General features: G+C 40.5%; 6 non-coding genes and 1 pseudogene across 6 annotated transcripts; all 7 read right to left on the reverse strand.

Moving 5' to 3' along the window:
• Positions 1 to 462: 462 nt before the first annotated feature.
• On the reverse strand, positions 463 to 536 carry trnai-aau (transfer RNA isoleucine (anticodon AAU)). Its single transcript has one exon. It is a non-coding gene; the product is annotated as a tRNA-Ile (tRNA).
• A 1,181-nt stretch (positions 537 to 1,717) lies between these two features.
• LOC130521295 (small nucleolar RNA U3) lies at positions 1,718 to 1,922 on the reverse strand. Its single transcript, XR_008949277.1, has one exon. It is a non-coding gene; the product is annotated as a small nucleolar RNA U3 (small nucleolar RNA).
• Positions 1,923 to 2,352: 430 nt separating this feature from the next.
• On the reverse strand, positions 2,353 to 2,426 carry trnai-aau (transfer RNA isoleucine (anticodon AAU)). The gene has a single exon. It is a non-coding gene; the product is annotated as a tRNA-Ile (tRNA).
• A 1,180-nt stretch (positions 2,427 to 3,606) lies between these two features.
• On the reverse strand, positions 3,607 to 3,811 carry LOC130521296 (small nucleolar RNA U3). Its single transcript, XR_008949278.1, has one exon. It is a non-coding gene; the product is annotated as a small nucleolar RNA U3 (small nucleolar RNA).
• Positions 3,812 to 5,494: 1,683 nt separating this feature from the next.
• LOC130521297 (small nucleolar RNA U3) lies at positions 5,495 to 5,699 on the reverse strand. The gene has a single exon (XR_008949279.1). It is a non-coding gene; the product is annotated as a small nucleolar RNA U3 (small nucleolar RNA).
• A 431-nt stretch (positions 5,700 to 6,130) lies between these two features.
• trnai-aau (transfer RNA isoleucine (anticodon AAU)) lies at positions 6,131 to 6,204 on the reverse strand. The gene has a single exon. It is a non-coding gene; the product is annotated as a tRNA-Ile (tRNA).
• Positions 6,205 to 7,386: 1,182 nt separating this feature from the next.
• Positions 7,387 to 7,567, reverse strand: LOC130521298 (small nucleolar RNA U3; annotated as a pseudogene; the record flags this gene model as incomplete).

The following is a 7,567-nucleotide window of genomic DNA, read 5'->3' on the forward strand; positions in this document are numbered from 1 at the left end:
CTAAAGAAATGACCCTTGAAAGTATAGTCTGATTTTATTGTCATTGCTCTCAGGCTCTTATGTCTGGAGAAGAGAAGTTTGAGTCCTGGTGAGCTCCTGTGTTTTTGATAATAATGATAATGATGATGATGAACGGTCTCGTCCGACACTCTCACTATCATTCCTGAAAGTCATCTATAAACAAGGCAGCTTTAACACAGCTCCAAATCTGGATGAAAATGGATTTTCTGGCATATTCACATCTGACCGCTTGTGTTTTGTTTGGAATTTAAAGCCACCATGTCAGAGGTCAAAGACCTGTGGATGACGAAAAGTAGTCAAAGCGACTTTCTTCAAGCTTGAAAGAAAAGCAAGATATTATATTGCAACAAGAATATTTAGTATAAGAAAAATGTGAAAAGTTCCAATAAAAGCAAAATGCTTGAGACAGAAGATGTTGACTGTGCAAATAGAGAGCCATGGTGGCCAGTATGGGGTTTGAACCCATGACCTTGGCGTTATTAGCACCACGCTCTAACCATCTGAGCTAACCGGCCAAAGACAGAAGAGTGCTCTAGTCATTTGTGGATATAATGTCTTTTTGCCACATTCTTAAAAGCTGTGGGTACAAACAGAAGGATATTGGGGCGTTTTCTGTCCCCATTGTCCCCCTTCCTGACATTTTATGTCATATAAGATTATTCTTTGCTCTGAGGTGCGTTAAGAGTGAATTTGTCTCGATAATAGGCTTACAAAAAAGACTGGGGCCTACAATTGTGAAAACGAAACTGGTTCAATAGAGTCACGTCCCCAGCAATTGTGAAGGAAAACAAAATGTAGCCAATCAAGAAGCAAGCTGAGCGATGAACAAGGAAAGATGCATAAATAAATATAAGCACACTCGTGTTGTCTCTGGATTTTCTCCAAAGTTTTTTCTTTATTTAGTTGGGGATTTGCCCATTAGAAAGAGTCCCAAGACCACCACCATTCCATCTTCTTGTATATCCTCTTGCTTTATGGTTTGCCATGGGTCCAAACAGACAAACCGAGTAGTGTGAAAGGACTGATATTAACCCTGCTCACTGAGTGTTCCCAAAAGCAGGTTTTGTCCAACAATAACTTGTAAGTTGCCTAGTTTTATGGGTCCATTGCCATCCCTTATGATGACAGTTGAGTTGTGGTTTGTGTGTCAGGATCTGTGTTAAAGACCAGTCAAACAGCTCCTGTACTCTTGTCTGCAGCTATCGCCACAAAAAGAGATCACCAATTGGTGTCGATAAAAGTTTAGAGGAGAGCTTCTCAGACAGGTAAACACAACGGAGTGGACAGGTCTCTACAGCTCCTTGACATCCTCGCAGATGAAGCTGATCAGACCTTTGCTCAGAGTTAAGGTGGAAGTCATCAACATCTCGTAAAGATGGAAAATAGCAGCTCTGCTAAAAGCTGATATTGAACATCCTTGTTTTAAACATTTTTATCAGAACTTCTGAGTTGAAATAAAGATATCCAGTACAAAACAAGACCACCTGCTGCTGCTGCTGACCCCCTTGGTCATGGTACAAATGAAGAGCTGTAGTTTCACACTGCTCCAAAGATCTCTGGAATTCGTACAAGATGTTGCCAGACTCTGCTAGCACTGAAACCACATTATTTTAAAGCTCACTCACCAGTGGTGATTTGAGAGCAGTGTTAAGAGAAGACATAAAACATTTCTTTTTTTTCTCTTTTAAGCATGCTGACCACTCAGCTCATGTCTCCTTCATCAAAGTCTCCATGAAACTCTGAACAGTCATCAACAGTGGTGAAGAAATAGAATCTTCCCACCAGTTTTCTGCTGTGAAGGAAAACATCTCAGCTCATCATCATGGGCAGAGAGACCAAACTTTTAAGAAACCAATTTCTCAATTATAAACTAAAGAAATGACCCTTGAAAGTATAGTCTGATTTTATTGTCATTGCTCTCAGGCTCTTATGTCTGGAGAAGAGAAGTTTGAGTCCTGGTGAGCTCCTGTGTTTTTGATAATAATGATAATGATGATGATGAACGGTCTCGTCCGACACTCTCACTATCATTCCTGAAAGTCATCTATAAACAAGGCAGCTTTAACACAGCTCCAAATCTGGATGAAATGGATTTTCTGGCATATTCACATCTGACCGCTTGTGTTTTGTTTGGAATTTAAAGCCACCATGTCAGAGGTCAAAGACCTGTGGATGACGAAAAGTAGTCAAAGCGACTTTCTTCAAGCTTGAAAGAAAAGCAAGATATTATATTGCAACAAGAATATTTAGTATAAGAAAAATGTGAAAAGTTCCAATAAAAGCAAAATGCTTGAGACAGAAGATGTTGACTGTGCAAATAGTGAGCCATGGTGGCCAGTATGGGGTTTGAACCCATGACCTTGGCGTTATTAGCACCACGCTCTAACCATCTGAGCTAACCGGCCAAAGACAGAAGAGTGCTCTAGTCATTTGTGGATATAATGTCTTTTTGCCACATTCTTAAAAGCTGTGGGTACAAACAGAAGGATATTGGGGCGTTTTCTGTCCCATTGTCCCCCTTCCTGACATTTTATGTCATATAAGATTATTCTTTGCTCTGAGGTGCGTTAAGAGTGAATTTGTCTCGATAATAGGCTTACAAAAAAGACTGGGGCCTACAATTGTGAAAACGAAACTGGTTCAATAGAGTCACGTCCCCAGCAATTGTGAAGGAAAACAAAATGTAGCCAATCAAGAAGCAAGCTGAGCGATGAACAAGGAAAGATGCATAAATAAATATAAGCACACTCGTGTTGTCTCTGGATTTTCTCCAAAGTTTTTTCTTTATTTAGTTGGGGATTTGCCCATTAGAAAGAGTCCCAAGACCACCACCATTCCATCTTCTTGTATATCCTCTTGCTTTATGGTTTGCCATGGGTCCAAACAGACAAACCGAGTAGTGTGAAAGGACTGATATTAACCCTGCTCACTGAGTGTTCCCAAAAGCAGGTTTTGTCCAACAATAACTTGTAAGTTGCCTAGTTTTATGGGTCCATTGCCATCCCTTATGATGACAGTTGAGTTGTGGTTTGTGTGTCAGGATCTGTGTTAAAGACCAGTCAAACAGCTCCTGTACTCTTGTCTGCAGCTATCGCCACAAAAAGAGATCACCAATTGGTGTCGATAAAAGTTTAGAGGAGAGCTTCTCAGACAGGTAAACACAACGGAGTGGACAGGTCTCTACAGCTCCTTGACATCCTCGCAGATGAAGCTGATCAGACCTTTGCTCAGAGTTAAGGTGGAAGTCATCAACATCTCGTAAAGATGGAAAATAGCAGCTCTGCTAAAAGCTGATATTGAACATCCTTGTTTTAAACATTTTTATCAGAACTTCTGAGTTGAAATAAAGATATCCAGTACAAAACAAGACCACCTGCTGCTGCTGCTGACCCCCTTGGTCATGGTACAAATGAAGAGCTGTAGTTTCACACTGCTCCAAAGATCTCTGGAATTCGTACAAGATGTTGCCAGACTCTGCTAGCACTGAAACCACATTATTTTAAAGCTCACTCACCAGTGGTGATTTGAGAGCAGTGTTAAGAGAAGACATAAAACATTTCTTTTTTTTCTCTTTTAAGCATGCTGACCACTCAGCTCATGTCTCCTTCATCAAAGTCTCCATGAAACTCTGAACAGTCATCAACAGTGGTGAAGAAATAGAATCTTCCCACCAGTTTTCTGCTGTGAAGGAAAACATCTCAGCTCATCATCATGGGCAGAGAGACCAAACTTTTAAGAAACCAATTTCTCAATTATAAACTAAAGAAATGACCCTTGAAAGTATAGTCTGATTTAATTAACATTGCTCTCAGGCTCTTATGTCTGGAGAAGAGAAGTTTGAGTCCTGGTGAGCTCCTGTGTTTTTGATAATAATGATAATGATGATGATGAACGGTCTCGTCCGACACTCTCACTATCATTCCTGAAAGTCATCTATAAACAAGGCAGCTTTAACACAGCTCCCAAATCTGGATGAAAATGGATTTCTGGCATATTCACATCTGACCGCTTGTGTTTTGTTTGGAATTTAAAGCCACCATGTCAGAGGTCAAAGACCTGTGGATGACGAAAAGTAGTCAAAGCGACTTTCTTCAAGCTTGAAAGAAAAGCAAGATATTATATTGCAACAAGAATATTTAGTATAAGAAAAATGTGAAAAGTTCCAATAAAAGCAAAATGCTTGAGACAGAAGATGTTGACTGTGCAAATAGTGAGCCATGGTGGCCAGTATGGGGTTTGAACCCATGACCTTGGCGTTATTAGCACCACGCTCTAACCATCTGAGCTAACGGCCAAAGACAGAAGAGTGCTCTAGTCATTTGTGGATATAATGTCTTTTTGCCACATTCTTAAAAGCTGTGGGTACAAACAGAAGGATATTGGGGCGTTTTCTGTCCCATTGTCCCCCTTCCTGACATTTTATGTCATATAAGATTATTCTTTGCTCTGAGGTGCGTTAAGAGTGAATTTGTCTCGATAATAGGCTTACAAAAAAGACTGGGGCCTACAATTGTGAAAACGAAACTGGTTCAATAGAGTCACGTCCCCAGCAATTGTGAAGGAAAACAAAATGTAGCCAATCAAGAAGCAAGCTGAGCGATGAACAAGGAAAGATGCATAAATAAATATAAGCACACTCGTGTTGTCTCTGGATTTTCTCCAAAGTTTTTTCTTTATTTAGTTGGGGATTTGCCCATTAGAAAGAGTCCCAAGACCACCACCATTCCATCTTCTTGTATATCCTCTTGCTTTATGGTTTGCCATGGGTCCAAACAGACAAACCGAGTAGTGTGAAAGGACTGATATTAACCCTGCTCACTGAGTGTTCCCAAAAGCAGGTTTGTCCAACAATAACTTGTAAGTTGCCTAGTTTTATGGGTCCATTGCCATCCCTTATGATGACAGTTGAGTTGTGGTTTGTGTGTCAGGATCTGTGTTAAAGACCAGTCAAACAGCTCCTGTACTCTTGTCTGCAGCTATCGCCACAAAAAGAGATCACCAATTGGTGTCGATAAAAGTTTAGAGGAGAGCTTCTCAGACAGGTAAACACAACGGAGTGGACAGGTCTCTACAGCTCCTTGACATCCTCGCAGATGAAGCTGATCAGACCTTTGCTCAGAGTTAAGGTGGAAGTCATCAACATCTCGTAAAGATGGAAAATAGCAGCTCTGCTAAAAGCTGATATTGAACATCCTTGTTTTAAACATTTTTATCAGAACTTCTGAGTTGAAATAAAGATATCCAGTACAAAACAAGACCACCTGCTGCTGCTGCTGACCCCCTTGGTCATGGTACAAATGAAGAGCTGTAGTTTCACACTGCTCCAAAGATCTCTGGAATTCGTACAAGATGTTGCCAGACTCTGCTAGCACTGAAACCACATTATTTTAAAGCCCACTCACCAGTGGTGATTTGAGAGCAGTGTTAAGAGAAGACATAAAACATTTCTTTTTTTTCTCTTTTAAGCATGCTGACCACTCAGCTCATGTCTCCTTCATCAAAGTCTCCATGAAACTCTGAACAGTCATCAACAGTGGTGAAGAAATAGAATCTTCCCACCAGTTTTCTGCTGTGAAGGAAAACATCTCAGCTCATCATCATGGGCAGAGAGACCAAACTTTTAAGAAACCAATTTCTCAATTATAAACTAAAGAAATGACCCTTGAAAGTATAGTCTGATTTTATTAACATTGCTCTCAGGCTCTTATGTCTGGAGAAGAGAAGTTTGAGTCCTGGTGAGCTCCTGTGTTTTTGATAATAATGATAATGATGATGATGAACGGTCTCGTCCGACACTCTCACTATCATTCCTGAAAGTCATCTATAAACAAGGCAGCTTTAACACAGCTCCAAATCTGGATGAAAATGGATTTTCTGGCATATTCACATCTGACCGCTTGTGTTTTGTTTGGAATTTAAAGCCACCATGTCAGAGGTCAAAGACCTGTGGATGACGAAAAGTAGTCAAAGCGACTTTCTTCAAGCTTGAAAGAAAAGCAAGATATTATATTGCAACAAGAATATTTAGTATAAGAAAAATGTGAAAAGTTCCAATAAAAGCAAAATGCTTGAGACAGAAGATGTTGACTGTGCAAATAGTGAGCCATGGTGGCCAGTATGGGGTTTGAACCCATGACCTTGGCGTTATTAGCACCACGCTCTAACCATCTGAGCTAACCGGCCAAAGACAGAAGAGTGCTCTAGTCATTTGTGGATATAATGTCTTTTTGCCACATTCTTAAAAGCTGTGGGTACAAACAGAAGGATATTGGGGCGTTTTCTGTCCCCATTGTCCCCCTTCCTGACATTTTATGTCATATAAGATTATTCTTTGCTCTGAGGTGCGTTAAGAGTGAATTTGTCTCGATAATAGGCTTACAAAAAAGACTGGGGCCTACAATTGTGAAAACGAAACTGGTTCAATAGAGTCACGTCCCCAGCAATTGTGAAGGAAAAACAAATGTAGCCAATCAAGAAGCAAGCTGAGCGATGAACAAGGAAAGATGCATAAATAAATATAAGCACACTCGTGTTGTCTCTGGATTTTCTCCAAAGTTTTTTCTTTATTTAGTTGGGGATTTGCCCATTAGAAAGAGTCCCAAGACCACCACCATTCCATCTTCTTGTATATCCTCTTGCTTTATGGTTTGCCATGGGTCCAAACAGACAAACCGAGTAGTGTGAAAGGACTGATATTAACCCTGCTCACTGAGTGTTCCCAAAAGCAGGTTTTGTCCAACAATAACTTGTAAGTTGCCTAGTTTTATGGGTCCATTGCCATCCCTTATGATGACAGTTGAGTTGTGGTTTGTGTGTCAGGATCTGTGTTAAAGACCAGTCAAACAGCTCCTGTACTCTTGTCTGCAGCTATCGCCCCACAAAAAGAGATCACCAATTGGTGTCGATAAAAGTTTAGAGGAGAGCTTCTCAGACAGGTAAACACAACGGAGTGGACAGGTCTCTACAGCTCCTTGACATCCTCGCAGATGAAGCTGATCAGACCTTTGCTCAGAGTTAAGGTGGAAGTCATCAACATCTCGTAAAGATGGAAAATAGCAGCTCTGCTAAAAGCTGATATTGAACATCCTTGTTTTAAACATTTTTATCAGAACTTCTGAGTTGAATAAAGATATCCAGTACAAAACAAGACCACCTGCTGCTGCTGCTGACCCCCTTGGTCATGGTACAAATGAAGAGCTGTAGTTTCACACTGCTCCAAAGATCTCTGGAATTCGTACAAGATGTTGCCAGACTCTGCTAGCACTGAAACCACATTATTTTAAAGCCCACTCACCAGTGGTGATTTGAGAGCAGTGTTAAGAGAAGACATAAAACATTTCTTTTTTTTCTCTTTTAAGCATGCTGACCACTCAGCTCATGTCTCCTTCATCAAAGTCTCCATGAAACTCTGAACAGTCATCAACAGTGGTGAAGAAATAGAATCTTCCCACCAGTTTTCTGCTGTGAAGGAAAACATCTCAGCTCATCATCATGGGCAGAGAGACCAAACTTTTAAGAACCCAATTTCTCAATTATAAACTAAAGA

Source organism: Takifugu flavidus, unplaced genomic scaffold (genome assembly GCF_003711565.1).
Source record: "Takifugu flavidus isolate HTHZ2018 unplaced genomic scaffold, ASM371156v2 ctg850, whole genome shotgun sequence".
Classification (NCBI taxonomy): Eukaryota; Metazoa; Chordata; class Actinopteri; order Tetraodontiformes; family Tetraodontidae; genus Takifugu; species Takifugu flavidus.